Source organism: Orbicella franksi, chromosome 13, assembly GCF_964199315.1.
Source record: "Orbicella franksi chromosome 13, jaOrbFran1.1, whole genome shotgun sequence".
NCBI classification, from domain to species: Eukaryota; Metazoa; Cnidaria; class Anthozoa; order Scleractinia; family Merulinidae; genus Orbicella; species Orbicella franksi.
Window position 1 is genome coordinate 10917821 of NC_138157.1, and position 22039 is coordinate 10939859.

Genomic DNA, 22039 nt, shown 5'->3' on the forward strand with positions numbered 1-22039 from the left:
CGGCCTGTTTGTTTTAGTAGAATATGGAAAAACACTCTATAAAGTAGGGGAAAGGAGCGTTTGGAGAAGCTGCCTTGTCAGATATCAGCGATTAAATTCGTCGGTAATTCCGCGGCAATCAACTATTGTGGGCATCGACGAAACACTCGCTTGCGATTTACGCATGCGTTTAAATGTGGGAATGCGAAGCGTCTAGTCTATCACTTAAGAGACGAAAACAATTAACAAAAGCGAAGATTTCTCTGCGAGAAATTGCAAGACGTAAACAAAAGAAGCGAAATACGACTCCGCGGATGAGATCAGTTGCCGCGAAAATTGTTACTGCTCAACTCAAAGGTTGACACATTTTAATTGGCTTATCACAGTTTGCGGCCGTTACTCGCAGTTACTTGCAGGTTGTAAAATGAAGTGTTGCACGAGGCAATGCTTCTTACAAACTGTAACACGACCCTTACTACGTTTCACTTGCAAGTAAAATTGTCTTGTGTAACACGGCTTTCTGTAGTGGAGTTTCAGAAATATTCATGTCCTGACGTTGGAAAGGAAACTCAACCCGAGAATCCTGAAAAAAGTTTAAATTAAGGTTACCATGTACCTTTAGAGGTGTGTCGCGTCCAAACGATCAGTAGCGCGGCCGATTCAAACTGTAGATACCTAAACTACTATGATATTAAAGCTTATAGAGCTGGCTTTCAAGCTGTAGCAAGAATCAAATGAATTGCTGAATTTTTCACGACCTCTAAATGTGAGCGTCCGTGTTTTGTTGTCCAAAGCAAAACACTGTGCTGTTATCAAAGTCTACCGCTGGCAAGCGTAACTGCTGCGTGCTCACACTCAGCTGGACCCAGTCTTCCTAACATGTCTGTTTGCTCGGTCATCAACTGAGATTGGAGAAGTGCAACTTTTGCGGCAAGTCTCTTTATTTCCAGCTGAAAAAGACAAACGAACAAGAGCTTTCCACAAAAGTTCAAATAACTGTGTCCACTGTTGTATAAGTGCATCTCTACAGTGTGAAAATGTTTTCTTTCTCAAGATAGGACATTATAATTGTAATTTAAATGATATATATTGTAGCTCATTTTTCGAGTGCCTTTTGCTTGCAAACTCGGCTGAGCCTGCCAATCACAGTTTCAGTTGGTTCTATGTAAAAGTAAATTTTGGTTGTCGGCTGTATAGTCTGATGGTTTTTACATTCAACTTCAGCAATTCTACTGAAGGAAACACAAATTAATCAGTATTCCAAAACTATAGCATGTGCATAGAGCGGTCTTCAATTGAGTGTCGTAAAACCAAGACCAAAGCAAAGTAATCTTTTGATTACTTTCGACACTCAATTCGGAAAACCGCTGTAAGTTTCCTGTTGATAAGTTATGTGAGCATAAAAAGACAGCCTTCCCTTCGATCTTCTCCTTCTGAATCCATCCATCTTCCTACAGATGAAATTTTATATCTTCACCGTTCCCGGGCTCAGTTTCCAATCCCTGAGAGTTCCCGGTAACCCCATTCACTTTACCCGGTTACAGTCAGCCCACACAAAATTGATTTGTTGCTTTTAAGAAATGGAGGTGTGGTCACTATATCAGCGGCGACAAGGATGAATAAGACAACGGGTTGCAATTTACTTACTATTTTATCTGGCTAAACAGACCTTAACTTCGTTATTTTCTCCACCGAGTGTAGTTGTATCGAGTTGTTCAGTTTCACGTCCCTCTGTCGAGTTCACTGACAGGATATTGCTTTGAGGAGCGGTGCGACGTTGGTCATTCCTCGTGGCTATAGCTAAAAAAACCTAGGACGAACCAACGATATCTTAGAACGAAACGAAAAAGAAACAAAAACATGGCCGGGAACAAGATGAGATGAGGTGGCGAGTGCGTGAGGCTGTTTTTAAACATATAAAATTAATAAGTTAAAGTGCACCTAACCCCCAAATTTTTTTTTCGCTAAAACAAATCTAGACTTTATTTGAAGCATTTGGGCGAAGAAATTTTTGAATTTGGTGGAATCCTCGATTTTCTATGCCCTTTCAAAGTCGCGATTAAGTGTTTCACGACCGCGTTTTAGGGAGTCTGGGGCGGCGGTACTTGATGACGTCTACCCAGGAACCAAACACAATAGCGCCTCAGTCAACTCACTGTATTTGCTCGAGAAAATAGAATGCAAAACTAATCGTACCGATGTATTTTGGGACTAAAACGTCCAAGTTTTGTCTCAGAATCATTTCTTTTTCGTCACTGGAGTCAGAGTTAAGTTTCGATTCGGAAGGCTCCGAAATAAACTTCGATCGAGCACGTTCGACAACTCTGAACTCACTGCTTAGAGCTTTGAGAGCAATTTACAATATTTCAAGCGACGACGGGGAAGACGTCTTTGCGGACGAGCTGCTTGTATATTAGGAATGGAAAGCTAGATACGAAGTGGAGGAGCAGGCAAACGAACAGCAGGAAAGAAAACTCAAGGACTGCTTTGGATGGTAATTTCGTCAACTAAACATAAGATTCCCACGCGTGTTTATAGCCCGTTTACATTTGTCCTTACCGAGAATGTATTTTGTCAAGGTTCTGTTAAATCCAGTTTGTGTTTTACTTTCAGTTGAATGCTTCATGTTTATAAGAGCGACGTACGTGTTGCAGTTTTCGAGACTTGATGACCTCCAAAACATTGGCTTCGATCGATTGAAAATCGTATTGTTTGGAGCTGTATTTTTGAAGCTGCGGGAAGCAAGGCGGAAGGAAACATTTCATGCAATTACCGATTTCACATTGTCACACGTTTTAAGTCGTAACTCCAAATAACCAATGTAAATTGTTCTCAAAGTTTGCAGTGAAATTCCTCGGATAAGCGAAAAGGGTGTGTTCCCTAAGCGGTCCGCAGATAATGTTACGCGGTCATATTTTCGACGCTATTGCACAGAATCTTTGTCACACTGCTGATTTCCAAACCTTCGAAAAACTCTGTGAGTCTAACAATTTTGTTATCATGTAATTCTAGAGGATTAATCTTCGACTTTCATCTAAATCGAAAGAGAAATAAGTGTTGGTTAGCGGCGTACAGTTGCGATCTATTTACATATCAGTATAACGCTTCTTGATCATGACCGGATCACACAACGTTGCCGGTTATGTTATAAATACTGCGGGATTGGAAGATATAGGTTGTCGGTGGTATTTCTACAAATTGCTGGTTAGCTTTAAGCAGAAAATTTATGAAAATAGCGTTCGAAAGTCTGCGGAACAAATTCCAGTGAGAGTTCTTCAATGGTTCTCACAGATTCAGTTCGCTTGTTTCGGTTCGACAAAATCAACCATCGTTTACGTCTTTATTGCACCATTAGCCGATCATCGTCAGTAAATTGTACAGTATATCCTTCTTTAAATCTGGAATATTGCTGCAACAGCCGATAGCGCCTCTGGAAGGCGTTTCTGCGCACTTTTCGAATGTGTATTGCACCATCCTGAAGGAAATGAGACGAAATGAGATATCCAACCTTCCTGGGTAGACGTCACAAGAGCCGCTGGACCCATTCTCCTCAAACTCGGTCGTGAAACAAAATGGCGGTGTTTTGGAGCTATTTTCGAGATTTCGTCGTGGCACAGAAAATCGAGGATTTAACGGAATCCAAAAATTTTTTTCGCAGAACTATTTCAAATAATAAGTAGATTTGTTCTAGCGAAAAAAAATTTTTGGGGTTAGGTGCACTTTAAGTAAATCTTGTTCTGAAAGGGGCTTTTCTGAGGCTGAAATGTTTTTAAAACGTGGTTTCGGGCAGTTTTACTGCTCTTCTTCAGGCACCGTAGTTCCGTCCAGATCAATATATCTATCTATCTATCTATCTATCTATCTATCTATCTATCTATCTATCTATCTATCTATCTATCTATCTATATATAAAACATTTTAGCCTCAGAAAAGTCTCGTTTAGAACAAGATTTACTTCGTCTATTTTAGATGTGAATATGAGAGGTCCCGAATGTTCTAAAACAGAGGGTACGAATTGGTGCATTACGAGAATGACAGTATGTCGGAAACATGCGTTTCTCTTATCGCAGCACATAGAAGAGCGCAACACCCCAGTCGAAAACTATTTTGTGTTATGTACTTAAGTAAATCGTGGTTAAGCAATATCCCTTTTCACGATTAACTTTTTTATTGGCGCTTCCTCCTATAAAGGCTTTTATTAGTTATTTATTTTATTTACATAACGCAGCATGTATGCGAGGCAATTTTGGTCAATTTTGCAGTTTCCGTCCAAAATTACCTTGAATCCAAAATAAGAAAAGTTAGCAGTTTGGGGTTATCCATTCTATCCTACCTTGTGCAAAAACAACAATACGAGGGTGATTGAAGCAGTCACGTGCACGTAGACAAATTCTACGGCATACGTAACGGATGGTGACGAGCCATCTCTCAACACAGCGCTGGAAAAAAAACAGAAGTCGGATCACTATGGGAGGCTAACGTAATGGCTGATATGCTTGATTTAAGAACGAGAGATCTGGCCACTGGGTCTCGCTCCCAAAGCATTTGGACTGGGAACAAGGCAATGTGGTTTCGTTGTAACTTGACTAGTTCCTAAGCTTTGAAGTTTCAACGCGGTCAATCGTTTCGGGGTCACGTGGTCCGATCGCCTCGGAAATGTCACCGAAATCAATTAACCGTAAAGGCCTGGGAGAAAGCCCCACAAGAACCAGGCAACGTTGGAGCGTCTACGTGGTTCACAACATCCTCATACAGTGTCTTGATTCCACCGCTTCAGTGGATAAATGTTTGGGGATCTTTTTTTATCTATGTCATGTCGTACCAAGTGTCCTAGTTTGTTGAATAAATAAGGCATATTAAATCGCCCAGGAGTCTGATATGAGAATTTAGTTCACTCCTTGTCTCACCTGAGAACGGTGATAAAACATATTATAAACATGGCATTGTAGGTGGCATAGCTGATAAATCTGCTTTCGTTGTAAACTTGGGGTACTTTTCTCACTTTAAAACTAAGCAACATTCCCCAAGCAAGGACCAGAAAGTCGGCTGGGAAGACAAAATAATATTAACGAATTTAGCATCAAAATTAGTCTTTGAAAGACGTAATCCACACTAGTAGGAACGGTTTAATGACCTTGCTCTCCATGAGTTCTCGTAGCTCAGTAGATAGAGCGCCAGCCCGGTGTTTGGGAGGTCATGGGTTCGATTCCTGCCGGGGACTCAGATATTTTCTTTGTCCCATGCTCGTGTCATGTTGATCAATTCACCTTTCAGATTTTCATTACCGAGCTTAAAATTCACCATCTTTTTTCACTGATCAAGTAGAACCTCATTTCTGCTGAGTCTATTATTGAATTTTAGTTTTCATAATCATCTTTTGCAAACGAAAATCAAAATCTGAGACAACACTCGTCACTCTCTTATAGATAGCTCGCCCTGGTCACACCACATCAGCAAAAGGGGAGGGAGGAGGGGGTGGAGTGTTAGTTGGTAGACGGGTAGGGCAGAGATGAAACGTTTTTACCTGCTAAAATAATGTGTTCAAACCATCCTTTTGAGCATCTTTTATATTTCAACTTATCAGTGGTAACACCAGACTCGGTTGAAGGAGGTTGTATCACCATCCACACAGTCAAGTAACTCAAATACAGCAATATCATGGCTGACAGCCTCTTCAATAATACGTTGTCTCCTATGGCCAGCTTACGAGCCGAGCGTACCCGGAAAATCAACACCACTCTGGATCGTGAAAAAAAAGTAACAGTTTAATGGATTACGAAGCCTGATAACTTCGAAATTTATCCTCGCCCGCGTACGTAACTGGCGGAATTTTGCGCGCGGGTGTTTTGGTGTAGTGGCGCAGCTTCTTACGAAAGAGGCGAAAGCCGCGAGAAGAATGGTGAGTAGTCAAGTTTGAGATCCCTCGCGAGGCTGACATTTTCACGAACGATGATGCCTCGAGGGGCTTCGCAGCTCGCGAAAAATCTCTTGCAGCTACATGCCCTGTGTCAGCGGCCCAGCCAGGAAAACAAAGCTTTTGCGGAAGAAACCGTGCCAGCTATGCAAGCTAATTTATCCTCAAGGCTGCCAAAGTCGAAAAATCAGCTCAGTTTTCTTTCTCAAGATATATACAAAAATACCGGGTACAGCTTTCAATTAAAATTAAAGTTTCGCATTTGAAGGTTACCCATAAGTATTTCATCCATATGCCTTTCCAGATGCACTTTGTGCATCGTTGTAAACAGTACCACGTAAAAGTACTGCTCTATAGCTTTCATTTGGATGGTCATACTCTAGTACTAAACTCCTAAATATATAACTTTCAGTTAAATGACAACAGGCGACTTCTAAAACATCTGTGTGAAATGCAGAATGATCACCTCCACGTCTTCAGCGCCAAGGAACCGTAAATCAGACAGAAGCCCACATGTTTTAGCCAAGGCTCTAACACACAGCGTACTTTAGAAGGTGTGGGGAACGACACAAGAAGCTGAAACAGAGGAAAGATTATTAGAAGTAAGAGTAGGCTTTCAGTTTGTGGGAAGCCCATGTGTCAGGGATACTCGACATCTCGCTCAGGGGTGTAAATTACAGGTTTTGGTATCACGTGGGATGAGCAAAATAGAACGCACACGTTTTCAGGCATTAAGATCTTAATTTTAGGACTGTATTTTGAGAAATAACTAAAGGTCATCATACTGTGTTGATGCTTTAGATACCTCCAATTTGGAACCTGTAACGTTTCTTCAAAAAAGCACTCGACGACAATGTCATTATAGAATTTACTCTTATTTGCGTTTGTGTTTTATATTGGTACTTTTGCGGTCAAAACTAACTTGAGCCACGCCCAAATTGATCTCCCTTATGCAATTTTCCGACTGGCTTTCACCTTGGAAATCCTCTCCCCTTGCCCTCTCTCCACTACCACCCCCCCCCCCCCTTCTTGAGATCGAATCACGCACGCAGCTGTTGCTGACTTGAAGATGGCTGCTGACCATATGATGGAACTTATGGAACGTGCAGCTGATCCTAGCGTACCTTCACATGCATCATGATGGCTCCACAGATTATGATTTCTAGAAAGCGAGGACTGGACGCTTTGAAAATCTAGAACAGAGAAAAAGATACATGTATTTGTGAAGGTTGTGTACTCATAAGGCTAAAAGCTTAAACATGATACAAATAGCTCTTTACTATGAAATTAAAAAAGGTAAAGAGACAAATTCATCGGGTCGTTTGGCTGGGACAACAAACAAGCTAAGCTTAAGGGGCTATTTCTGCGGGGAAGATTAAGAAGACTTAAGAATGACATAAGATTTTGATCACATAATCACAAGGCTATGTGAACATGGCATGAATAAATACAAAAGGGTTGTTAATAGACCAATTTCGTTATATTAAAATTCAGCCCAACACAATAGACCTCAGCACGAGGCTTCGGGGAATAACTACAGAGTTTGTGGGGTTTATTCCCCGGAGCCTCGTGCTGAGGTCTATTGTTTTAGGCTGAATTTTAATATATCGAAATTGGTCTATTTTACTGTCTTATTTGAAAAGATCAAAGGATACATACATACATACATACATACATACATACATACATACATACATACATTTTATTTGTTATCAGTTAAAATTACAATTGTAACATGCCCGCGGATAGCTGAGCTAATCTAGGCGGGTCATGTTTGGACGAGTTATTAATATACAACTAGGTACAACTAAATACAACTGAAGATAACAAGAGAACTAAAGAGACTAGAATTGACCACGATGACTAAAGACAACTAATAAACCTCGCAACTAATAAACTAACGATATTACATACAACTTGTTCACTAGCTCGTGGACACACAGAAACTTTCAAAACTATCCAATCTTCCTCTGGTGTAGTATTGGACTGTGTTGACAGGAAACCCACCGTTTTCTATTTCTTAATTTCAAGGAGACGATATATAGAGATTGAGCTATTTAGTGGGGCCACTTGGACTCCATGCGTCTAGTTTTACCTTATTCTGCCAATATTTATAGACCAAGGCTGCAAAAACCAGTGAAGTCAGGATGACCAAACAGTTAACCACTAACAACGCGTATCTCAGGGATGTATAAATACTGTACACGCACGCGCGGTCATCCACGCACTCCTCGCATCCTTCACTACACGCGAGACACTCGAAGTCACTCTCGTACGAGCTGATCTCCCCTCTCAACATCTTGTCGTACTCCTCCTCCAGGACTTTTCCGTTGAAATATTTGCGAGATGCAGAAGGGTCTGGGAAGTAGTAGCCTCGTTTGCAGGTGCAGTGATAACTGCCGCGTTGGAATCCCTGATAGGGAACTGGTACACACTGTATAAAGAGATTTGTTATAAGATTTCATCAGCAGAATAGACCAATTTCGATTTATCAAAATTCAGATTAAAACAATAGACCTCAGTACAAGGCTCTGGGGAATAACTACAGAGTTTGTGGGGTTTATTCTACAGAGCCCCGTGCTGAGGTTTATTGTGTTAGGCTGAATTTTAATATATCAAAATTGGTATAATAGAATAATTGAATATACTGAAGATTACCTCCCGTTAAGAGTTTGAGTATGATTTTTATGTACGAGGTACGTAAAAGATGTCATTTAAAAATGAACGATTCTTTAAAGCGGGCGAGTGACATTTTTGTTTCGTAGATACAGAAATGTTTCAAATGACTTTGAAAGTCGGCTTCTCGACTGATATAGCTCTGAATGTGACCTTTTCCACCGTTTGGAATTTCATCACTAGATGGATCCTTCAAGTTGTTTTTCGAACCACTACATCACTCTCTTTTACACATCATTTTCATCCATTTAATTCATATTTCTATCATTTCTAATCTGTGTATCTCAGCATCTAACGATCAGTAATGAGAATTGATATTCTGAACTTTGGGATGACTCGCCTCTGTGCTCTGTTTACATCTGTGCGTTCCCATGAATGTGTTGAAGCGGGTTTGTTCGTTACCAGTCTCTGTTTGTTCTTCTAGACCGCTGGGGTTCTGGGCATCACATTGATTGATATCTACGTACCTCAGAGAAACATCCATACTCACCAAACCCCTGAGGCAAAAGAAAAACAAAACAAATTATAACTAATGGCTTAAAAACACACTGCAGCTGTTCGGTTACACGTCGCAGTTCTGATTAGACAGAAGACATGGACTGTTTGGTCGATTCTTTACTTCAATTTTTCTTGTTTTTCTTGCATTATGTTAACACAAAAATCGCAGAAACACATTAGGCAGAGACATGTGCCTACCCACTGATTCTAAACTTTGGGATCTAAATGAGACGGAAATTGTATTGGGTAGAAGTTTGTTTGGGCGGGAGAAGCTATTAAGAGTGCCTGCCTGTAAAAATCAGACAAATTCTTAATTTCGCGGCAAGGGTCGAAAATTCGATTTCGCTCATATTCTTATGGTAGAAAGGCTAGGGCATTACAAAAACTAGTGGATAGTTTTTTTGGCAAAATATCCTTTTATTTCAAAGAAATATGCAAATTACCAAATCCGTTAAAATCGTCATTTGACGCACCATTTTATCAAGCAAGTTTGATAGCCTCGCAAACAAAACCACATCATTCTTCCGTCTTTAAAACACTCAAATATTTTTGTGCAATGTTTAAATGTGTACTGGGTTGATTTTAGGGAGTGTGCGTTGTCTTTTTGGGTGCAAAATAATTAAATTTCGAAGACATGTATTTCATTCACTTAAAAGTACTTCGTGAATATAATTAATTTTCACCATGTGCGAAACCTTCAAATGGATTAAGCTTCTGGTGGTTGAGTTGCAGAAGGATGGTCTACAGATTCCTGTTAAAATTTCTTTGGGCCAATGATTATGAGCGACGCGAGAGCTTTTCAAAGTACCTCAAAAATGCAAATATTTGACCATCCGTCGTCAAATTTCAATTTACGGGTTAGACGTATGTTTTAGCATGGGCCACACGACTTGACCTATAATAGGTTGAAATAGACACAGAGCTGATAGTTTCGAAATGTTATAACCTTATTTGTTGTAAAAGGCAGGTCCAAAGTTGATTTGACGTGTTTCTAGTCGATCTCTCACCATTCGTCGCACATAAAGCAGAAGTTTGCTTTTGTTTACACAAGGTTAACGTCCGATGTACATCGCCTACTGTCAACCTATTATTGGTCGAATACCATGAATCTGTGACCATCTTTCTACGCATATGAGTATCACTGCATCTAAGTAAAAAACGGCTGAGTCATTTGTAGATAGTTGCTTGCTTTGCACTGCGCCAAAATATTACGTTTGATCGATTGCTGACCATTGCTAATAAGCGTGTGCGCGCAGCACAATCTTACAGCCGTTATTTGTTTGTCACGCAATGCTGTCACGGCATATGCTGCCCATTTTGATCTAATTTGTATAGAGCACTCTCAGGACAAGTGAAAAAATTTAATCATTGTTTGTTCATAAACAAATTATAGATCAATGAAGCAAGAACTAGCTGAAATAAAAATAGGAAATCACAGCGTGTCTAATTCGTGAGAAAAACAGACTAAATTTAATTAGTACATAATTACGTGAGTAAATAGCCCTGGCCATGCCATTTTATTTGACGTATTTTGTTTGGTTAGTGGCGAGGCATTGGTATGTTTGTAACAGAAAATAGAGGACTGTTGTCAGTACAGTCCAAAATTATTGTCAGTAAAATATTGTAAATAAAACACCTATGGACCGGTTACCTCCGCGGCCACCATTTGGTCGTTCCGATAAGGGTTTCATTATTGTCTTTACCACTATTAAGCGGCCACCCAAGATTAAAAAACTTTGTTTTGGTAAGGGCGACGGCAGATAAGAATCTGAAATTGAAGGTGCATGACAAGTGATAATTCAAACACACGTCTATCTTGATTGTCTTGAATTGACTCCATGTTCACCAAGAAATTTTTGCCCGATGGTGAAAAATTAAATATTCAAGGTACACCAACCTCTAGCCCCATTAAGCGGTCACCACCCATTTCCCCAAGGGTAGCCCACTGTATTACATGTAAACCAAAAATAATTGCGCAGCGCGAAAAGACCTACGTATGAGTTTAGCCTCACAGTATTACGCAGGGCATGTAGGTAGCGGTGGTCGAAAAAAAGATAACAACAGGTGCAATGGTAAACTATTCATTCTTTTCATTTCTTAATTTAATCTCTTCCTACTCGACACGATTGTGTGCTCCCAATGGTTCCAAGCCTTACGGAGCCTTATGTATTAGGATAGAAATTGTCCAACCTCTACCCCCTAAATTGGGATGACAGCATTGCGTGACGAACAAGGAACCGCTACAAGCAAGCATTCAAGCCATCAAAACCATAATGATCAAACGGTGTACTGCAAATGTTACAAGTAGAACGTGAGGGACTGGGCCCAGCCCCAGGTCACTTATTATTATGGGATCGAAAATCCCACGCGTTGGCGAGAATAAAAACGAAACGAGGATCGATGAGAAAACGTGTTGTCATTGCAGTTTTGTAGTAGTTCCTGTGCGAGATTGAGTAGAGTGTAACATTTGGTGACCCCGACGTGACAAAGAAACCACCGAAATGTCTATAGAAGTCGTCGAAGAGATTCAGATAGAGGTGAGAACAGCAATTTGTCAGCTTAGCGAAGCGAGTCTTCGAGAAATCTGTGCGGGGCTACATATCGAAGTTAAAGAGACGGATACAGGACGCCTGGCGTTAATACAAATCCTAACGAAATATTTAGACGCCGAAGAACTCGGAACTGAAGCACTAACGAATCTCAGAGAAACAATTAAAGAAAAGAAACCGGCAACGAAGGACGCGAAGAGTGAACAAGAGGGTGGTGTGAAAACCGAACATGTGGATCAGAAGTCTGCTGTCAAGTCAAGCACAAATGCAGTTACGCCTAAAGAAACCACAGCGATTCCACCGTTCAGGAAGGAATTTAAAATATCGGGACAGATTGGAGATTCACGTCAGAAAGATCGCTTGAGCTTTACCAGTCTTGCTCACCAAATTAACGCTGGATTGAAACGGGGCTATAAAGAAGAAGAAATTGTCGAGGCTGTTATTCGAGCTATCAATCCAGGCCTTAGATTGAGGAGCTACTTGGAAGGTAAGCCCGATCTAGATCTTGCCAGATTACGTAAAATACTCCGGTCACATTACCAAGAAAGGGGGGCTACGGAAATGTATCAGCTGCTCAGTTCGGCAGTACAGGAAGCTGGGGAGACCCCTCAGGACTTTCTTGTTCGCCTCCTTGATCTAAAGCAGAAAGTACTGTTTGCATCTCAAGAAGCAGGATCTGATTTGAAGTATGACCCAAAGCTGGTACAGTGCATGTTTCTGCATTCATTATTAACTGGGTTACGGAATGATAACATTAAAATGGAGATAAAACCATGCCTGCAAAACACCCAAGTGGAAGATGAAGAACTTTTTGAGAAATTGAATGCAGCAGTTAGTAATGAAACAGAAAGAATGCAGAAGCTTGGTTCCCGTCATGACCAGCTCACAAACCGAACCCCCACACAGCTTGTAGCTCAATTGGCCACCCATGATGACAGCCATGCCTCAGTTGAAGGTAAAACCCCAGAAAAGCCACCAAAAGTTAACCTTCTTACTGAAGTTAGAGAGTTGAAAGCGGAATTGGCTGCTATCCGGGAGGGCATGGAACAACAAAGCCGCGCTAGCCCTCACCCACAGTACAACCCTGTAGAGCAAGGGAGGGTTCGCCCTAGAGGGTGCTGGAATTGTGAAAGACAAGGAAGGGGTTTCCGTTGCAACCATTGTTTCAACTGTGGTGATGTCGGCCACTTCAGTTACCAATGCCTAAGGTCAAGCCGAAGGGGCTATAACTCAGCAAGCCCCCAGGGAAACAGACAAGGGTTGCCCCCACGGGACAAGGAGCAGCCCCCCCGATTCATGAGCAGTCCCAACAATGCATGAACTGTGGAAAGAGGGAGGATTGGGCACATCAATACTTGCGGTGTTCACAGTGCCATACTAGCCACTATTGTTCAAAAGTTTGTCAAAGGGAACATTGGGAGAAGCATAAGAAACTATGTCAAGCCATTAGCGAAGTTGAACTGAGGGAAAGGGCAAGTGTTGAAACATTGAAAACGTCGTTCAGTTCCCACCTAACCCCGAGACAACGCTCTAAACTCACCAAATTAGTGGGAAGAAAATGTGTGGTTTCCTGCTTGATTCAAGGGGAAAAGGTGGATGCCCTGTGGGATACCGGAGCTCAAGTTTGTGTTGTGTCCAAACATTGGAAAGAAATTAACCTACCAAACGAGCCAGTAAGAGACATAAGCGAGTTATTGGGGGAAGATGGATTAAATCTCCAGGCCGTGAACGGTACAAAAATCGCATATGATGGCTGGATTGAGGTGGAGTTCCAGTTGGTTGGGGAGGACGGGTACTCGGAGCCATTGACAGTACCCATACTAATAGGAAGTGAAGATAATCAGGAGTATCCCATCATCGGCTTTAATGTCATTGAAGAGGTCATTAAGAGGAGTAGTAGCCCCAACACAACCAGCCTATTGCCCCGAATAGTGAATGACTCGTTCCCATCTGTGAAAGAGGGCGAAGCAAGAGCGCTGGTTAATTTCATCCAAAGTATGGATGATGAAGCTGACACCGGTATGCTCAGAGTCGGCAGACAAGACATACGTGTTCCACCAGGAGAGACTGTGAGAGTCAAATGTCAGGTACACTTTGGACTACTAGAAGAAGATTTGCCTGTTGTGTTTGAGCCCAAAGAGGAAGGGGCGTGGCCTGAGGGGCTAGAAGTTCAGGGCTGTCTCCACCGAATCTCCCCGAGGTCTTCGAGCCGAATGTATGTTCCAGTATGCAACAACACCGAACGAGAGATGACCTTACGTAGGCGGACAGAACTGGGCACTATACAGTTAGTGCAGTCCGTCACGCCACTGCCAGTCGAAGCTGAACAGAAACAAGAGAAAGAGGAAGGTGAAACTTGGAGTGAGGCAACCAGTTGTGAGCGGGAGCCAAGTCAGCCCGAACAAAGTAAAGCAGAGTGGACTCCCCCAGTTGACTTGAGCCATTTGTCAAGTGAGCAACGGGTGATTGTCAAGGAGATGTTGAGGGAAGAATCCGGGGCCTTCGCTATAGATGATGGTGACATTGGATGTGCCGAACATTTGAAATTGGAAATCAACCTGAGAGATGACGTCCCAGTACAAAAAACATACAATTCAATTCCAAAGCCCTTGTACGAAGAGGTAAAGTCACACTTGCAGGATATGATCAATCGTGGTTGGATAAGCAACTCAAAGTCACCCTACTCTTCCCCAGTGGTGTGTGTGAGAAAAAAAGATGGCAGTCTGAGACTATGTGTTGACTATAGGCAGTTAAACAGCAAAACTGAGGATGACCGCCAGCCCATCCCTCGCATCCAAGACATCCTGAATAGTCTCAGTGGGAACACTTACTTTTCAGTGTTAGACCAAGGAAAGGCATATCATCAAGGATTCGTAGCAGAAGAACACCGACATCTAACAGCGTTCATCACCCCCTGGGGTTTATACCAGTGGAACCGGATTCCTTTTGGCCTTAAAAATGCACCGGCAGCTTACCAGAGGTACATGGAGAAATGCCTAGAAGGTCTCCGCGATGAAATATGTATTCCATATCTTGATGATGTCCTGGTGTACAGTAGAACATTTTCTGAGCATGTAGACAATGTGCGAAAGGTACTTAAACGTTTGCAGGAGTATGGTATCAAGCTGAAGCCAAAGAAATGTGAGTTGTTCAAGCCCCGTGTTCGTTACTTAGGCAGAATAGTCTCAGCAGATGGCTACACGATGGACTCAGCAGACGTTGCAGCAGTGGCAGCCCTTAAGGAAACTAAACCAAGAACTGTTGGTGAATTGCGCAAACTCCTGGGTTTCATAAGCTATTACCGCCAATATATTCGCGACTTCTCCAGATTAGCCAAACCCCTTTATGACCTACTTTCAGTTAAAGAATGCAGTGACCAGCCCAGCAGAGCTAAAGGACAGAAACAGCACCCCAAGTGGAAGTTGCCGACATCGAAAGGACAATCGTCATCAAATCACAAAATCCCGTGGAATGAAAGACACCAAGAGCGATTAAACTTCCTAATTGAACTTCTTATGCAGCCAGGGGTAATGGCTTACCCTGACTTTGAACGACCATTTGTACTGCACACGGATGCCTCAAGCGAAGGACTTGGGGCGGTGCTCTACCAAGAACAAGGGGGGAAATTGAGAGTTGTTGGCTATGGCTCAAGGACATTGACGCCCGCGGAACGGAACTACCACTTGCACTCAGGAAAGTTAGAATTCTTGGCCCTAAAGTGGGCAATTACTGACAAATTCAGGGATTACTTATTCTATGCTCCATCCTTCGCTGTTTTCACTGACAATAACCCGTTAACGTATGTGATGTCATCAGCAAAGTTGAATGCCACGGGGCATCGGTGGGTGGCCGAGTTAGCGGATTATAACTTTACAATCAAGTACCGACCGGGCAAGACTAATGTTGACGCGGATGTTCTGTCAAGAATCCCATTGGACATAGACAAGTATATGAGCGATTGTACAGAGGAAGTACCCAAAGATGTCCTTGAAGCAACCGTGGAAGCAGTTAGGGAACAGGCAAAAGGCACAATCCCATGGGTTACGGCAATTGCCGCAGACTTGACAACTCCTGAACCGACATTAAAGGATCTGAATCTAAAACCCTTCAGCCCTAGTGAAATCAAGGAGGCACAGTACTCGGATAGTGCTATATGCCGCGTGCTTTACTACAAGACACACGGGATCAAACCGGGTGGTGGCCAACTGAAGAATGAACCCCATGGAGTTACCAACCTTATGAGAGAATGGAAGAAACTGGAAGTTGATGAACATGGTATCCTGCGACGAAGAACAAGCTCTAAGATACAATTAGTTCTGCCACACAACTTCATCCCAGTGGTACTTAAAGAACTACACACAGAGATGGGACACCTTGGAGTGGAGAGAGTCGCAGAACTTGCAAGGTCCCGCTTCTACTGGCCACATATGTACCGTGACATAGAGTATTTTGTGACACAACGTTGCAGATGCATCAAACAGAAGAAACCAAACACAGTCACGAAAGCACCTATGATGCACCTGATGACATCAGCACCCTTTGAAGTAGTTTCCATTGATTTTCTGCATCTGGACAAGAGCAAAGGTGGATATGAATATGTACTGCTGATTGTTGATAACTTTACCAAATATGCCCAAGCCTATGCAACGCGCAACAAGACGGCCCGTACTGCTGCTGAGAAGATCTACAATGAGTTTATCCCAAGGTTCGGTTTCCCAGCACGAATACATCACGACCAAGGTGGTGAGTTTGAAAACAAATTGTTCCACAACCTAGAACGTCTCAGTGGAGTTGCCAGCTCGCGAACCACTCCATACCACCCACAGGGCAATGGCCAGGTAGAACGCATGAACCGAACGTTACTCTCGATGCTAAGGACCCTCCCGGAGGAAAAGAAATCGAACTGGAAAGATTCCTTAAACAAGCTTATACATGCGTACAACTGCACAAGACACGAAACGACTGGGTTCTCGCCATTTTACCTGATGTTTGGCCGTTCCCCACGATTACCAGTTGATTTGCTGTTTGACCTAGACAACGACCTTCAACAGGGTGATTACCAGGACTATGTAAAGACGTGGCAAGCAGATATGAGACGGGCCTACGACCTAGCATCTAGGAACACCCAGAAATCGTCAGCCAGGAGTAAAGTGTATTACGACAAGAAGGCTTCCGCAGCAGTCCTACTCCCCGGCGACCGCGTACTTGTTAGAAACCTTTCAGAAAGGGGAGGACCTGGAAAGCTCCGTTCACACTGGGAAGAGCAAATTTATGTAGTTGAGGAACGCATATCTGATAGTCCAGTCTATCGAGTAAAGCCAGAACTTGGCCGTGGGAAACAACGAGTGTTACACCGTAACTTGCTACTTCCTTGTGATGCTTTACCACTGCCTAAACCAACGAGAGCATCATCCAAGACCACCCAACTAAGACCTAGAGTGCCACCTCAGCCTGAAGACATTGGAGAGAGTTCCGATGATGAGTATGAGATGAACACACTGTCCTCTCCAGTCACCCATGAAATAGCCTTTCCGGCGGAAGTAGACACCCCTCCTATGGACCCACAGGACCACTGTGATAATGAAGATTGTGCCACTATGTCAGATACCAGGGACCAACCTGACCCACAAGTGGACACTGGTGACTCATCAGTGCCAAATTCATCCGTCCTAGATGTGACTGATATGGCCCCTGAGGAAAGTGACAATTCAGATTCAGAGGAACACCTAGAGGGAGCTACCCGACCTAGAAGGGAGAGACGACCCCCTCGGATTCTGACTTACAGTCAGATGGGGGTACCCGAGTACCAACGTTTAAACCCAGTAGTAAACGCAATTCAATGCCCTCAGGTGATACTTCCCTACCAAGTCATGGCCAACTGGCTTGTACCTCACTGCCGGTGTGTTCACTGCACCCCGCACATCCCATTCATTCCACAGCTGCAGTATATACCACAGCCCATATGGACAAACCAGTAATGAACACTCCTGAAGTCACAACTGATTACTCCGAGTATTAACCATGGACAAGCAGACCTGTTGCTCGCCTTCTGTGACTTAACTCATAAGCGAAATTTGTGTTGGATTTTCCCTCTAGTTACAAACTGTTAAAGACAAAACCTGCGGATCATGGAACTGCCACAATAAGTATTCAGTTTGAAACATGACGAGAACTGACGCTCCCTCCTAACCATTGTTCTTTTTGGTTTTGTATTTCCTGTTATAATGTCGGGACGACATTTCTGTTGGAGGGGAGTGTGTTACAAGTAGAACGTGAGGGACTGGGCCCAGCCCCAGGTCACTTATTATTATGGGATCGAAAATCCCACGCGTTGGCGAGAATAAAAACGAAACGAGGATCGATGAGAAAACGTGTTGTCATTGCAGTTTTGTAGTAGTTCCTGTGCGAGATTGAGTAGAGTGTAACACAAAGCAAGCAACTATCTACAAATGACTTAGCCGTTTTTGACTTAGAAGTAGTGGTGATCATATGTGTCGAAAGAGGGTCACAGATTCATGGTATTCGACCATTAAATAAGTTGACAGTTGGTGATGTACATCGGACGTTATGTAAACAAAAGCAAACTTCTACTTATGTGCGACGAAGGGTGAGAGAAACACGTCAAATCGGTTTTGGATCTGCCTTTCAATAGCAAATGAGGTTATAAAATTTCGAAATTATCAGCTCTGTGTCTATTTCAACCTATTATAGGTCAAGTCATGTGGCGCATGCTAAAATATACGTCTAACCCGTAAATTGAAATTTGACGACGGATGGTCAAATATTTGCATTTTTGACGTACTTTGAAAAGCTCTCACGTCGCTCATAATCATTGGCCCAAAGAAATTTTAACAGGAATCTGTAGACCATCCTTCTGCAACTCAACCACCAGAAGCTTAATCCATTTGAAGGTTTCGCACATGGTGAAAATTAATTATATTCACGAAGTACTTTTAAGTGAATGAAATACATGTCTTCGAAATTTAATTATTTTGCACCCAAAAAGACAACGCAACATTCCCTAAAATCAACCCAGTACACATTTAAACATTGCACAAAACTATTTGAGTGTTTTAAAGACGGAAGAATGATGTGGTTTTGCATGCGAGGCTATCAAAACTTGCTTGATAAAATGGTGCGTCAAATGACGATTTTAACGGAATTTGGTAATTTGCTTATTTCTTTGAAATAAAAGGATATTTTGCCAAAAAAAAACTATCCAGTAGTTTTTGTCATACCCTAGTCTATCTACCATGAAAATATGAGCGAAATCGAATTTTCGACCCTTGCCGAGTTATTTCCCATTTTTATGGACAGGCACTCTTAAGGTGGTATGGTACCCTCAATATGGACCAAAAAGTTTGTTTAAATATGGTGAAGAAAGATCAATTGTGTGCTATTGCACTCAAGAAGAGAAATTAAATTTCTAGAGTTTTACTCAAAATGGTTGCTATGGAAACCAGCCACAGCCTTTTGAAGTAGTGTTTTATAGTATTGACGCCAACACTTCCTGCTCTTTTACAAAACAAGAATTGACTGTCAAATAAGCATATCATGTAAGTTTCTGTTTTGTTCTGTGATATGAACCTAAGTTTTGACAGTTAACTCTTATTTTCAGTGCTTTTTACAGTTTTATTTGGAAATAACCTTATTTTTTACCACACCCAGTGGACAAATCATCTCATGTCACGTGACAGACCTTAAAATGTTACGATTTTTTGGTTTATATCATCACGACACTATTGGTCTTTGATGAGCCCAAGTTTCAGAAATTCTACTTAAAAACCTTGCAAAGTAGAAATGTTGGCGCGAAGTCAGTCGGTACAAAAGTAAACTTTTGAGAAAAATGCACTTTAAGTTTCTTACACGAAGTATTAAGCATTTAACGAGCCACAAATAGTGGGGGGGGGGGGGTGCAGATTGGATCTCGGGGGAGGGGGTGCAATGGTTGTTCTATTTTGTAAAAGGTTACCGCAGTTGTGGAAAATATTCCTTTTCATAAGGGAAATGAATGAGCCTGTGATGGCAATTTGAGACAAAGCTTTTCACAAATAATTATACCAATCGAGTTGTGCATGTCTTAAAAGTTTTTTCTAAATAGTTTCGTTCATATAAGTTAAAAATAATCTATATTTTTGGTCACGTTCTTATAGTAAACAGTCGTTGCTATGGCCGTTGCCACGTGAAAAAACTTATACCACTGTGTACTTTCCTTAAATTTCACACTCATCTGGAAGGAAATTCGGCAAGATCGTTTCAAAATGTTTTTGACAAGTCCTCAAGGGTCTTAAGTCTTGTATTTCCAAGAAATTGAATTTTTCATGAACATCGCCATATTTTAGGGTACCATACCACCTTAAGACTGTTGATCTTAAATAATTATTAAACCTTTAAACAATGGACTCAGCTGAATATGTTTTGAACAATTGTTAAACAAGTGTTTGGTTTGTGAAATGTGATATTGGTAATTGCTTCCCACAGAAAATGTTTTCTATGAAAAAGACGTAGGTGTTAAATAATCCGCAAAGCTAACTTACCGTACAATATCAGTCTGATATCTCTACAATGACAACATTAGTGCTAAATACACCGACACTTAAATAAAGTGATGATTTTTTTTATTATCCCTTATCTTTCAGTTCTAGAGTACCGTTGTGCTTAAAAAGTTTAAATATTACTCACACGACAGTTGAATTTACGTAAATGGAAAAATTGATCTGTGAAAGCATAAAACTGAAGGGTAGAGCAGTTGAATTTGATTATTTTAACAAGGTAACAAGGTAAAAATTTTAGGTCGTCTTTTTTTCACCTAAGTCGACTTTTTCGGCTACGCATGCAGCTGGAAAACAATTAAGCTCTGCACTGAGCCGAAAAGTCTAAACAGGAGTTCTGTTTAATATATAGTCTTTTGTAATGACACGCTGTCGGTCGATAGATTGACATGCAAATGTCCAAAGAGCTAAGGGCGACTGTTAAAAGCCGGGTACAGTATTTATTTCGGATGCTTTAAGGCTAATACCAAATAAGAACCACCTGAATTATCATAGTAACATGACTGAGGCTGTTAGCATGACTCCTTACTCTTCGAAGGCCCCATCCATGTTTTTGACGTTATCTGACAGCACGTCAAGGCCAAACAACTTCGTTTCTAATTTTCTACACCAGATGGCCGCTCAAATTGAAAAAAAGGAATTGAATACCGTGAATTTTAGTATTTTTAAAATTAAGCATCTTTTTTGCACCAGATCATTGTTTACTTAGAATGAACACCTTTTCTTTGGAACTGTTTTTTGTATTATTATCGTTATAGAGTGAAAGAGGTTTTCTGAAAGATATTGATCTTCTCTGACCTTTTCTGCATAAAGCTTTCTGACCTAGCTGAAAAATCTCCATCGTATATAATAAAAAGGAAATCGCTTACCAGCTTTTTCACTGAGCCCCCTAATTTCAACGTATCTAAGATAACATTAAATAACTGATTTGAATATTGTGGTATCGCGCGCGCGACAGGCTATCATTTCAACAGTTAATCTAAAACTTACAAAAACTCGTTGGTTTCATTAAAAATGGGAGCCAGATAGGTGACCATCCAAACTTTACCACCAAAACAATCGAAGTATGGCTGGATCCACAGACCGTCCTCGTATCGTACCGACAAATGCTCATGGACAGATCGACTCCCAAGCCCAACTGAAAAGAAATGCGTCTCTTTCATTCCATGTGATAGCTTCATATTTCTGGTTTTGTCTCTGATAGCATTCCACCAAATCGCGTTCGGGCTCGTGGAGTAATCATAGTCCCCTGTTTGCCCGAGGTCCACCACATGGACACTTCCATTCAACTTACTGTCTCTGAACGCGTAAGGACAAAAACGTTCGTAATTTCTGTATAACTTGGGCTCGAAACAGACCGCGGACCCGAACACGGACGGTGAAAAGCCAGTATTTGCTCGAACGATTTCAAACAGTACAGTGTCATTTTCAACGATGGAATCACCAACAGACGTTTTCACCGGCCACAGAGAAGTCAGCAGACTGGCGATTTGGACAGCCACAAGAGCTTCGTTTTTCCATCGCTCACCGTCAAACGTCACATTAAGGACAGCAACATCATTACACCCAGACGAGTTCTGCAACTTCTTGTGAATTTCGGCAATATATTGTAGTTCTTTCCCCAGCACGTCTACTGATTCACTTTTCTCGATTGCACCACGCGCATTCTCATTTCTTTGAGACGCTTTCTCTTCTGATTCCGTTGTTGCAATTACAAATGCTTTGCTATTCCAAGCATTGTTGGAAAAAGCCGAAATCACGAAAAATACCTTGCACAAAAACATGAATTTGTTCGCGCGCGATTAGTTCCTTACTAATTATTTTGAAAGTAACAGAGATGTTATAATCTCAAGGTGCCGAACCTCAAAAAA

At 41.7% G+C, this 22039-nt stretch overlaps 1 pseudogene across 1 annotated transcript; it reads right to left on the bottom strand.

Moving 5' to 3' along the window:
• Window positions 1–454: 454 nt before the first annotated feature.
• On the bottom strand, window positions 455–21952 carry LOC145465652 (putative G-protein coupled receptor CG31760; annotated as a pseudogene). The gene is made up of 10 exons (XR_014041665.1): window positions 21159–21952; window positions 8910–9066; window positions 7989–8327; window positions 7018–7086; window positions 6360–6469; window positions 5504–5718; window positions 4887–5025; window positions 4313–4418; window positions 1649–1789; window positions 455–929 (listed from the first exon to the last, which is right to left on the bottom strand). The product of XR_014041665.1 is annotated as a putative G-protein coupled receptor CG31760 (transcript).
• Between the last annotated feature and the right edge of the window lie 87 nt (window positions 21953–22039).